Here is a 13376-nt window from a genome sequence, read left to right as displayed (position 1 = left end):
GAGGACAAGGCAATGGATGCTAGGGGACACCCGAGGTATGCTGTTTCAGTGTCTCCAGGAGACACTTTAGGTCAAGACCCCTCCAGGAAGGATTCTAATTAGGTTGCTCCTCTGTTTTTAAAAAGACTAACCTACTGAAGATAATGGGGAGCACTGCTTAATGATTCACCCCTGGGCTGCATTCTCAAACATTGGAACAAACTCCTAGTGGCCAGCCTTAAGAGGAAAAGTTAATTTTCTTTTGTAGCAATTCATGGCCTCAGTATAAGCTGGAGGATGGGAAAGCCTGGCCTGAGAACTGCAGCATCAATGATCTCTTTCATAGATAACAGGAAAAATAGACAAAGTCCTTTATGTCCAGGTGCTTTATGGCCCTAAGAAATTATCCAGACAAGTACAAAACTGAACAGAGAGGTGCTCTTGGCTTTTAGACCAAGGCGAAGGCATAGCCACCCAGGACTAACAGCTCTGTGCCTTTGCCAACAACCCCCGTGCCAGAAGTCAGGGATACCAAAGGCACCCCCTGAGCCCGTCAGGCCCTACAGCCACGCCACCTGAGAAATGTAGGCTTATCTACTGTTGGCTTCCTTATTACAGAGAAACTGAAGACACATTTGGGTCTATTAGTAAACACATTCTGGGCTTACTAAAAAATCATACCACCAAAAACACATGTCTCTAGAAATTATGACATGTACTCATAAATTTGCCAGTCAAAAGAATGCTGGTATAACAGACAATTCATAATTGCTTATTTCTTAGTCTTTACTAAAGTTTCTAAAGGTTTTAAGTTGTAATTAAGACTACTTAAAATAATAAGGGAAACATCTCTACATCCACGTCTAACTCCAGGGGGAAATTTGTTTTCAACTCAGGGCAAATAACCTTTGAAAACAAAATCAGTCAAAAGCAGAAATAAAGTAGGAGACACCCATTTATTGCCTACAAGCAGTCATCTACTTCTGCTCACCCATGTCTCTCGCAAACCTGGCTGCAAAAATGACCCAACAAACCTCTCCGATCCAGATATGCCCTTGCTCCCTGAACCCTTGTAATCACCTATTGATATGTAGATGCATTAAGCCAGGCGAGAGTTTCTGGAAATATTGAAGTTTTACCCACACCAAGAAAAGGAGGATGTGTGCTTTTAGGTAAAAGAAGATACAAGGAATGGAAATACAGTTTTGATTAAGGGTAAAGAAAGCAATTTTGTCCTAAAGAGAGGATGATTATTTAAAAGGGGGAAATAGGAAAAATCTAAAAGTAAAATGGAAAATTTAGACTTCTGTAAAGAAATCCCTAAAAGGTATTTAATTTATGGTCATACTCTCTGAAGTTAAATAAGTTTTAATATCAAGTATTACAATTAGAATCTAAACTGCAAGATTAGAATTTTGTTTTCTGTTTGTTTTAACAAACTTTCCTTAAACTATTGGTCTACTCTTAAAATATCAAAGGAATGTTGAAGGATTTTTCTAATTGTTTTATTAGAATAATTTCTTGTGCTTGAAGTTGACTTAATCAGGTCTTTGAGTACTTAAGAAAATAAAATCTTAATATTATAAAAGCTAAGTTATGCTAACAATTATGTTTCCCTATGTGTCTATCTTTAAAATCTTTTGTGGTTACTTTGGTTAAATGGATAAATATTGTTTCTTAATGACCTATAATCCTATTTAGGAAAGTGGCCTAAAACCTCTTTTGATATTTTTGTCAAACTTCCCCACATCAAATTCTAAATAAAGTCCTTTTTACCTCTAGTCAACTGAGATTTTCCAGAGGGCCCTTCTAAAATGTCAGAGGATTTTCTCCTCATAAAGGAGAGATATTTAGCTAATTAGGCTTATTTGTTTGATATGTAAAATTACGCAGGGAACATTATCAAATAAGTGACGCCAAACCTTCTTAGATTATATGTGTGTAAAAATATGGTATTAAAATAAATGTTCTAAAGGTTGTATGAAACTCTTAGCAATCTGATATGTGCTGGTCTGATACCATTTGTACTTGCTCTTATTTCAATGTTTAATGTTGCAAAAATAACCAAATTGCCTTGTCAATTACATTATGATGAACTCTTGTCAGATCTTTAACCACAGCCATTTTTAGGTCTTTTGTCAGTTATAAACAGTTATTGTCAAATCCTGCAGTGTCCCTACAAAAGAGCCTCATCTCCAAGGAGATTGATGGAATGGACTTTTGAAATACAGGTATCCCTGTTGACTTAATGATTATTCAACTAGACTGGGTAAGAATATCTGGAACTAATGGAAAACTGGACTCAAATAGAATAAGATTTAATTACATAGAATTAAGTCATTGGAGGAGGAGGATTTTAATTTTTATGCCTTTTGTTTAAAATGTTGCTAATATTTTTTACAAAGTCTTTGTTTTTCCAGATTTAAAGAAACTCTCTTAAGTTTTAACTTACAGCAGTTTGGTAAATTACACATTTATAAACAAAGTTGAAACATTTATCTTTTTCTTTCTACTTGATCCATCCAGAATTTGGAAACTCTCAGTGAATATTTTTATATTTCTGGCAATATATTTATTTTCATAAGTTCAATAAGAATGTATTCTCCTTCTAACAGAATATAATTGAAGGCATCGGTTATATTACCAAGGACATACTGGAATGTCATATTTGAGAGAGACATGCATAGACTCAGATATGACCAGACAGCTTTAAGGAACTAAGGTAGACCTTATGGAGACAATAAAGTCCCTTGGAAATATTCAGCCTAGTACCTTGCTCACAGGGTTCTCAGCAGCCACACCAGGTGTGTAAAGAAAGTCACTTTGTGGCAGATTCAGGAATCTCAGGATATTTTGGGGACCTCAAGAAGAGAGGAAGTAACCAAACTGCATAGATATTGCAGGCAAACTCAGATGCAAAGTCCTTGGCTTGGCTTTCCTGTCCTTGAGAGGCCTTTTAAAGGTTCAATCTGAGGTTTCTTATGAAAAACTTCTTGCAAAGCACATTTTAAAAGCATGTGTATGGCCAATCACTATTCTTTCTAACTTAGGTAAATAACTGGGGGAAGTCTGTTGGACGTAATTTATAAACAAGTGATTATCTTTAACAAAAGTGAGGGTTATTTTAGAGAAAAAAGAATTATGTTTCAATGGTACACCTTTATCATACATTAAATTCTAATACTGTTCATTATAAACTGGACGGGAACATGAATTCTTCTGGTTTCCTCAAATATCTGACCATCACACTCCAAACTAATGTTTCCAATTTTCTCCCATCCTTTTAGGTTAGATTCATTAAGAACTAAAGTCACTTTTTTTCCCTGAAGCTCTGCCAGCTAAAGCGAGGTAGTTTGATACAGACTTCAGAGGAATCACCATGACAGCACGTTTAGACAATCTTTATGCCTGTTGCTGTATGGGCTACTCAGAAAGATCACCAGACACGTTCGAACTACAAAGGAACAAAATCTGTCAAATTGTCACTGTCTGCATTCTCTCTGTCTGAAGATACTTCAAGGCTGACATCTAGAAATCTTCTTACTGGAAGCATCCAGGACACAGATACTGGGTTTATGATTTGCTCCAGCCATTAACCTCTGTTTTTCTTCTGTTTTTGTAAAAATGTCCCTTCATAACTGTGGATGGCTTACACAATACAGGCCTCATTTTGGGAGCCCACCTGCAAGACTGCCTCCTGAAATGAGACACAACCAGTTCACTGAACTGACCTATTCTCAAGACTGAGATTGGGTCAATGAAATATAAAGCTTTCTGTCAACTTAACTTCTAAATGGTGACATTTCTTTAAGTTTCAAAGGTGAAACTGTTTCTATGACACCCTAGCCCAGAATCTCAAGGTTGCCAATATATGAAAACAAAATACAGGAAACTGCTACAAAAGTTCCAGCTCAAGAGGATGCTCAGAAAAGGATTTCAACCCATTGTCAAGTTGGTGAAAATGCACATCGACCTAGCTATGTCCTCCTTTTAGGCACCCTTGTTCGTCTTGGTCACTACTGAGTTAGCACGGCTCCCCCACCCCCACCTTCCCTGACAAACAGCAAGGAACTGCTGGACCCATCCATAGGAATGATGCCCCACCTCAGCAGGAAGTAACTACAGTAGAATGACAGACACCCATTTTTCCCCTGAAAGATTTCAAGGGCTTACATTCCTTGAGGGAGGAATGTTAAAGTAGGTAGATAGCCAGACATGAGCGAAAGGGGGAGCGGGACTTTGGCTGGTGTTTACATTCAGCTAGATGCTTGCTTATGTGCATCCTACATATTCCATGTCAGCTGTTTTTGCGAGATGAGGGGAGTGAGAATATAGATAATAGACCAGCCAAAACTGGCTGGTTCCAACATGGAAGAGAAATTGACCCTAACTTCACCCCAAAATACATGATACACTCATTAACACAGTAAAAATCATACCCCCCTGCACCATGATAGTTTTGAGGAAAACCAAATATAGTCAAAAATCCCTCCACCTGATGTGAGGGTGGAGCAAGCCCTAACTCCAAAAAAATTGCACCTATTCCCTTTGAAACGTAACCCCACTTAGTGAATACTCATCTCCCTTTATATAAAAAAGGCTCCCTATTATTTCCTCGGTGAGACTCCCTCTGGATCTGCCAGGATCCCACTTGCAGGCATGTATGATTGCCTTTCTCCATACTCTTGTTTTCCAAATAAACTCTTGATGTTCAAGGGTTTTTTTTGCATCCATTCTTGAATTCTTTCTCACAATGAGACCACGGACACATCTCTAGTAACAATGCCAGTTTACAATTTACCAGTTTATATGGGGGACAGAAGGTCAAGTTGAATACAACATAGAAAAATGCAAATTCCACAAGGCAACTGATCAAATCTCTCTAACAAAGTAATAAAGGACTTGAAAAGAGAGATACAGTGAGAAAAGTGTTAAGGAAGGCTATTGGAGAATAAAAGAAACTGAATAGAAATCAAAATGAAATGAAATGTGTACACCTTGTCTAGGTCATGATTCAAACAGAACTCAAGATATTTACAAGGCAAATGGGAAGTTTTGAATAAAGACTGAGTATAATATAATAAAGGATAATTATTATTGTGAAATAGTATTTGAATAGTATTGAAATGGCATAACTATTGTGATAGATACTAGAGGGAAAATGTGTTGGGAACAGGATATTCACATATTCTTGAAGTTTCACCCCACATATTACTTATTTGTTCAATGGGAAAAATTACAATGGAGAAATGTGGTGAACAAAACCGTAACCAAATGAGCAAATGTAACATTACCAATAATATAACAAATTCACAACATGTATCTCTTGCCAACAAAACAAAATGTTAACCAAAACCTAATCATGAGGCGACACTCAGACAAATGCATATTGAAGGCCATTTTGCAAAACAGTGCAATACTTCAATATCATCAAAGAACAAGCAAACAAAAGCTTGGGAAATGTTCTATGGTAAGGGATGTTAAGTGCAAAATATATCACCCTTGATTGGATCCTAGATTAAAAATAAAATAAGCAGCTATAAAGGGTAGTCTTCAGACAATTGAGAGGCATGAATATGGATTGCATATTAGCCAACTCTATCATGTTCATGTCATATTTGTTCTGTGTGGTCATTTTTTGTGTGTTTGTGTGTGTGGTTATGCAAGAGAGAGCCTGGTTAGGAAATACAGACTGAAGTATTCAGAGATGAAGTATGTGATATCTGCAATTAATTCCAGTGAGCAAGAAACAGATACTATGCAAGCACTCCTGAGCAAGCAAGGAGCAAAGAAAGGGCAAATATGGCCAAAGCTGAATCCAACTGATGGGAGGGTATGCAGGTGCTCACTGCTCTATTCTTACAACTGTTCAGAAGATTTGATATTTTTCAACATCAAAACATTGGGAAAGTAATTATTTTTAATTGCTCAAAGTGTGCACATTGGAGAGCGTATTAAAAATAAAAGTCATTATCAATTTAATGTGCATCTGAACTGTTTTCAGGTAAAATAGCATAATGTCTTTGGGACTGTCATTAAAATATTTCAGTTCAAAAAAGAAAGCAGGTGAATTAATAAAACAAGTTTGACCAAATGGGTGATTTGTATGTAGAGATTTATTCCACTTAAAGGCTAATTTTTTAAATGTTTCACTGAAGTAATGTTTCTCCATGTTTTGTTTTGATTTTTCTCATTGTAAACTATAGCTTTGAAAAGCAGTTTTGGATACTTTTTGACATGTAAATAAAAATTTGGAGTCAACTATTGGCAAATACATAAAGTAACGTTTTTCTGGCATTACTCGGATATTTCTTTAACGGTAACCTCCAAGCAACTTCTGGCTTTTGTCCAGACTCACAGGAAGAATAGTAAAAGATTTTGAAAGTCTTTAAACTTAAGGGCAAACCTTTTGAAAATGAAAAAACCACCATTCTGTAATTGTGAATGAAACCTTCCTCTCAGATATGAAATATTCTAGTTCTAGGTAGCATTCTATTGATGTTAGATGGCTGAAATCAAGATTATTATCAGAAGATGGACTTACTCATACTCACTATTTTTATACCTCTCTAAATAGACCCTTCCTGAAGTGAAATTGGGCATGTCCAATTATGCTTCATTATCATGGCAAATCATCAAAGTAATTTTTGTTACTATAGAAATAAGTGATATGGCAAAGTTCTTCATACTTAGCCAGATACAGAATGAAGATATCTGTTCCACAAAACTCCATGAAAGTATAGTAAAAAGGGAAAGATTTTGTTTGTCCCTCAGAAATAATATATTTCAACTGTGCAGAAATTTGATTTAAGTTTCTTCTAATCAGGTGCTAAATTATAAAGTGTTACATAAAAAACTTTGAACGAATTGTATTTATGTACAACTCTCGATGTCAATCTCATAGGAATTTAATAGCCTTTAGAAGACAAGATTTTCTGTCAACTCTTTGCACATATCCTGTACACTCTCCAAATTGATATTCTCAATTTCTCCCTTTGACTGATTTCAGTTTCAAAGGTACTTTACTCTGAGATTTTCCTCTGGAATTACAATCTATAAATAAATAATTACACAAGCAAAGGCATCTAATGAGAAAGACACCATATCACAAAATATAAATCAAGTTTTTGCAGATTATGTCTCTACAATTCCAACATTTCTAGGTAAAATTTTTAAATTTAATTATCTATAACTTTTATTCATAGATTGGTGATTATTCAGATATTTCCTGAGATATAGTCTAGAATATACTCTAAAAGTCATGACCAGATAGCAGGATTCAAATGTAAGTACTAAGTTTATTCTAAGAACAAACACATTCTAATTTTCATAACTTTTCTTTTGTAACATCTCTGTCAAAATTTCCATCCATGATCACACATAAATCAAGATCTTGCTGATATTAAATTATTGATAGGTTAACTCTAAAATACCTCCTTGTATTACCTACAAATAGTCTTAAAATGAAGTATTTTGAATGAGAATTTAGATAGAAGGTATTTTGTGGAATATTCTTAGTCACTCAGTCTTTAAACTGGTGTGGTCTGGATTTTGACATAAACAATGCTTCTGAAAAAAGCCCTGGCTCCAAGCTGTTTGACAGTTCACAAATACATTTACATTAGTAATTCTAAATGAGGGAACTTAGGTCCAAGAAGATACATCAAAACAAGAATAATTCTAGTTTCACATTTCTTAGAATGACAAGAATAATATAGTGCATATATTATCCTAATATGGGTTTCATATTTTTAATAGTTTTAAAATAATATAAGCTTGAAAATTTCCTGAATAACATCTAGCATCTGTCTCCATTCTCCTTGCTTTACATGTTATGCAAGCTATCAAATTTACAATAGTAACTCAAACATAAATTGCATAGAGGGATGGTATGTTGAGTAAGGTTCCAAGTACATCCAATCGAATGATGACCTTAATCTTATAGATGTGAAGCTCCATGGCAATTAAATAGGTTTCCCTGGCCCAATTCCAGTGCAGGGAGAGGGGGTTGTTCCCCACACACACAACACCAAACAATTCTTGGACATGAGCAGGGTGTCCAAGGATTTAATTCAATTCAACTCAGTTCTGACACAATCTACCTAGAGATAGCCTCAGGCTGTTACCCATGCTTCTGACTGCAAGTTCCAATGTCTTCCCCCTTAGGTTTGATTAATTGTATAAAGTGGCCAGCAGAACCCACAGGAACACTTACTTACGTTTGCCACCTTATCACAGGATGTGATAAAGGATATGAACAAACAGCCTGATGGAGATAAATAGAGAGAGGTTCTGAACAAAGGACCTTCTTTCCTCATGGAACTTGGGTCATGGCTCGGTGACATGTGGAAGTATTCTGGTTCCACAAGTATAGAAGCTGTCTGAAAAAGAAAAATGGTGCAAAAATCTTGGGTTTTATGGAGGCTTCATTACACAGTCATGGCTGACTAAGTCATTGGCCTTTGGTTGATTCAATCTCCATCCCCTCTCTCCTCTAGAAAGGGCAGAGTTTGGGACTGACAGTTCCAACCTTAAAATCACATTGTTGTTCTCCCTTGTGACCAATGATAAAAAAAAAATTCATCATTTATAAATGACAAAAAAAATTTTCTAAAAGTATAAATGAGAATAAACAAAATAGTTATTTTCAATTATTTTAAGGAATGGAATGTTATAATTTGATTTTTTTTCTTATTGGCACTAAGGGATAGAACTAGGAATGGTGAAAGGACACAATATGGATATATGTATTTAAGCTCAGTGCAAGAATTTAAAGAAATCACATATTCTTCATCAGAGAAAGTACTCACATCAATGTTGGAAAGCCTGAGTTGGATAATCAAGTTCATAATAGTTTTGCAGTTATGAATCTCAGAATCTGATGAATGCTTTGGACATTCTTCCAGATGAATACACATTTGGATATATACATAGAATTTAGCATTGGGAAGCCTCTTCATAGACTTATTAGTTAGGAAGACCTATGGTGAATGATATCAGTTATTAGGCAAAGAAATAAAAGTTTAAGATGCATACCTGCTCTAAGATAATTCTCACATTTCAAATAAATGGTAATTAATCAGTATAGAATATAAATCCTTTAGAAACAACTCTTAGCAGTTCAAAACATTTGTATAACATTTCACTTAAAATAGATCAAAACAATGACAGAAATAATCATTTGATTCTACCAAATGATTTCATTGGAAATAAGATATCCTGGTGAGACAGTGGTGTGAAAAGGGTCTCAAATTTGTACTTTAATAAAAATTTTTAAGTACTTTGGAAATGAGCCTGCTATAGAATAAAGGGAATATGTGTTTATTTATGGCTTTTAGTATAATACTTTTATGTGAAAAAGCAAACTCTCCCAGTGTGCAGATCTGAATTAAACATTTTACATGATATTTCTTATCTACTGCTGCATAATAAACCATTCCAAAACTTAGTGTCTTAAAACTACAAGGATGTATTATTTTCTATGTTTCTTAAGTTGACTGGACTCTTTTCTGCTTCATATAGTGTTCACTGGAATCACTCAAAGGCTGCCTTCATCTAGACAGGTTGAGCTGGAAGTTTCAGGAGGGCCTTTCACATATCTCAGCCTTGGAACTGGCCTGGGGCTTCAGTTATCCTCCTTGTTGCTAGCTCTCCACGTGATGTTGCATCCTTCAGGGCCTCTCCACACAGCCTCTTTCTAGTGAAAAGTGAGGACTAAACTGTAACATGGATCCTGAGTTCCAAGAGGGAGCCTTCTGAGAGAGTAAGCTTCAGTGTGGAAGGACATGTTAAATCTCTACTTGCATCACTTTTGCTAATTTCTCACTGACAAAACTTTGATTTGACCAAGCCCAGCATCATTGTGTGAGGGCACTACAAAGACAACAAATGGGAGTGGGGAGGGACATATTCATTGTCTTTTCTCAATATAATATAACCCACTGCATATGAGATGCCTTTTTACAAGCACATAGGGTCCATGAGATTGAATTTCCATTTTTCTGTACTGCTCTGTGATAAGAGAAAAAATTCTATGACCCAGTTTATCTCAAACAAAAACAACTCCATAAACAAGAAATACTGCAGGTGAACATTTTGAAAGATACAATTGCCACTTTTTAAGAAATCCAGGAGCATATGTCTAAAAATCAACTGGTAGAGTGAATTTTAAAAAATAACAAAGCCAATTACTATCTGCACATTTTGTAAGAATCATTTTTTCCAGACACTTAGAATAATATCTTTATTTTCCTTTCTAAGAAATAGTTCCTAAACAACAGGAAGATCCAAATTTACACAGCCAGTTTTAATAACATCACTGACTCAAAAAAGCTTCTTGTCACTGTTTATGAGAACTGCAAATAGTAATAATGCATATAAAATAAAAAGTAAACTAAGCAAAGTAGCTGATAATTCCACTGAAAACAACCCAACATCACATCAACCATAAGTTTGCTTAAGTGATGAAAAAATATTACATAAAATCAGACTAAGAATCAAATGAAGGAAGTATCAAACATAAGGGGCCCAGCAGTTTATTTGGCTTTTGTCTTGAGGTCATTTGATGAACAAGACGAACTTGAACTTTGAGTTTTAAGGTGGCAAGAGGCATTGAGGGCAGTATATAAAGCCTCTGGGTCTACAACCTCATTATAGAAATGAAGTAAACATAAACTAGCCCATTCTCAAGAACACTACAAGGAAAGATGCTTGTCCTAAATTCTGATACAGAAAACAGAGGAGTAAGTATCTTCTCAAGAATTCCTAAATCCAAAACATTTCTTCAAAGTGGCTTTGGAATAACAATGCACAATACCTGAGTGGTCCAATAATCTTCATGGGAAGAATTTAATTTAGTAACCCTAGACTGGTGCCCCAGATTCTGGGAAGAAAGCAAATCTAACACAGTCTAGAGGAACCAATATTCCTCCTAGAACTCAGGATTTTCACAGATAAACTAAAAAAATATAACTTTCCAGTCAAATGAGAAAGGGAAACAAAGTACTAAGATGAGAGGCAGATGGCAAAGTCACATAGCAGAACATCCAGAAAGAGTTCTGAAACGATAATTATGAAACTTTGAATAATGAAAGGAACTGAAATGCAAAGATTGACAATGAAACTTTAAAATATGACTGATTATACTAAAAGTAATCATTAAAACTTCTACAAGTAGAAACTATATTCGTTAAAATTGTAAAAAATCAATCAGTGTGTTTACAGGCAAGTAGCTGTAACTGAAAAATAAATTACTGAGTTTGAATAGTGATCCAAACATAGTTCAGGCAATGACTGAGTAACACAAAAATGTGAAAGAGAGGTTAGAAGACATGAAGAGTCTAATCCATGACAAATTTGAGTTTCAGCATGAGAGGAAAGAGAAAATGAGGTAGTGGCAATTTTTGGAGAGATAATGACTGAGAATGTTCTCAAACTGATGAAATATCAAATATACATATCTGAGAAGCTCTATGAATCCCAAGCAGAAGAAATAAAAACAAACTCAAACCTGGAGAGAAAAAAGCTAGAGAGAATGAGACTTTTCTGGAGAAGTGATAATTAGACGGTCAACACATCTGAAATAAAGAGTTTGCGTCATTTTTGAATTTCAACAGTTGACAGCTTTCAAGCCCCATGTTTGTGTAAGCTGATAAGAAAGCCCAGGTGCTCTCTCCTTTGACATGGGCAAGAGGTTCAAACTATGCACACTCTGGCCCCACAGGAATCCCACCCTAGTTCAATATATGATTTTGGAGACATCAAGTTCCAGTTTGTAACACCAATCTAAGTCGGAAGTTTTTGATAGTTAGTATTTAGGAACAGAACTATAAAATGAGGGCCTTAAAATGGTGCCTAGGTAGCCTGGATCTGTGCCTCTCAGGTTGAAGTATGTGTTTTCATTTCAGCACACACCGTGACTCACACTACGGTCAGGGAGACAACACTTCCCTGTGACCACTGGGTGTGTGTCTCTCAGTCACTGGTCCTAGTCTACAGAGTGTTCAGGGAAAGACTGACACCCTGTGCCTTACTTGGGCCCTTTGGTGATGGTTCACGTGCAAGAAGAGTAATTTAATGTGTCATACTGAAGCCACACTCCTAAAGGCAAGTGGCTCACTAGAGCCGTACAGAATGCCATTCTCAAGGTTATGGGGTCACACACCCAGGACATCCCTGAGACAGCCACTGATTGAACACTGGAGAAGGCTTCTAACACTAACAATACTGATATGAGGCTCTCCAAAGAGAAACTTATAAAGATGGGTGGGGTAGAGAGGACATGCTCCTTAGCTGAAATATATCTAGTACAGTAAAACCCCTCAAAAAAAACCCCAAAAACAAGAACCAAAAAGAAAAAAGGCAGAAGAAACCAAAACAAAAATTAAAATTCATTAAAAGGATTTATACAACAAAAAGATAAAAGAGTGCTGATCAGCATTTTGCCTCTAGAACATAGGTTCTGAATTAACTTTACCATCTGCTGAAATGCACCACTTGGCAAACCTTCATGGCCTTAATCATTACACAGGCTGCAATTACAGTTATTCCTAGAGATCCCACTAAATTTAAACAAAGTACCCCTGTAATGTTAGGGGTGTTACCGAACATAAAATAGAGGATGAACAGGTATGCCGTCCTATAGCCATTAGACCTACTGCCTCACCCAGATTCCCTGTAGTCATAGCACCCAATTTTCTTAGATATCCCATAGTGGTCATGGCTGCTCTGACCCAATGAGCAATGCATTAAAATCAAATTAAGTCTTTGGCACTTAAAATTGGCTTGATAAAATGAGACTCTATGGACCTTCCCCCACCACCCCATATAAAATAGTTCATACAGCCCAACATAAATTAAAACTGAAACTTCAAGGATTGAAACCCATTATATAGACCTATTTAGAGAAGGGATGATTATCTTCACTGTGTCTCTAATGAACAGTCCAGTTTTGCCTACATTTAAACGTGGAAAGAATCAATTTTGCCTCAGAGTGGATTACTGTAATAATGTTAATGCTATAGTCACATCAGTTAAGGTTCCCATAGCCAGTCTTATTAAAATTATTGACTCCATTCTACCAGCAACTGGTAAATATTCTGCAGTCATAGATTTGGCTATATGGTTGATGTCTATGAAAATTGCCTTTCAGATGCAATTTGCCACAGTCTTCTAAGGAGCATAATAATGTGTGCTTACCTAGCTACCCACAGGTGACACCAACATCCTTCTAATCATAAATAATCTTTGCAGGCAGGACCTTAACTACATCTAACTTTGTCCAGAAACACAGGTATGGCACCACACTGATGACATCCTATTCCAAGGAGAATCACTTGATACACTCATTCAGGAAATACAAACACTCACAAAAGTGGTCATGAAAAGGAAATGCTGTC

This window comes from Manis javanica, chromosome 4, assembly GCF_040802235.1.
Source record: "Manis javanica isolate MJ-LG chromosome 4, MJ_LKY, whole genome shotgun sequence".
In the NCBI taxonomy this organism is placed as follows: domain Eukaryota; kingdom Metazoa; phylum Chordata; class Mammalia; order Pholidota; family Manidae; genus Manis; species Manis javanica.
The sequence above is the reverse complement of the archived record's forward strand: the minus strand, read 5'-3'. Positions refer to the sequence as shown.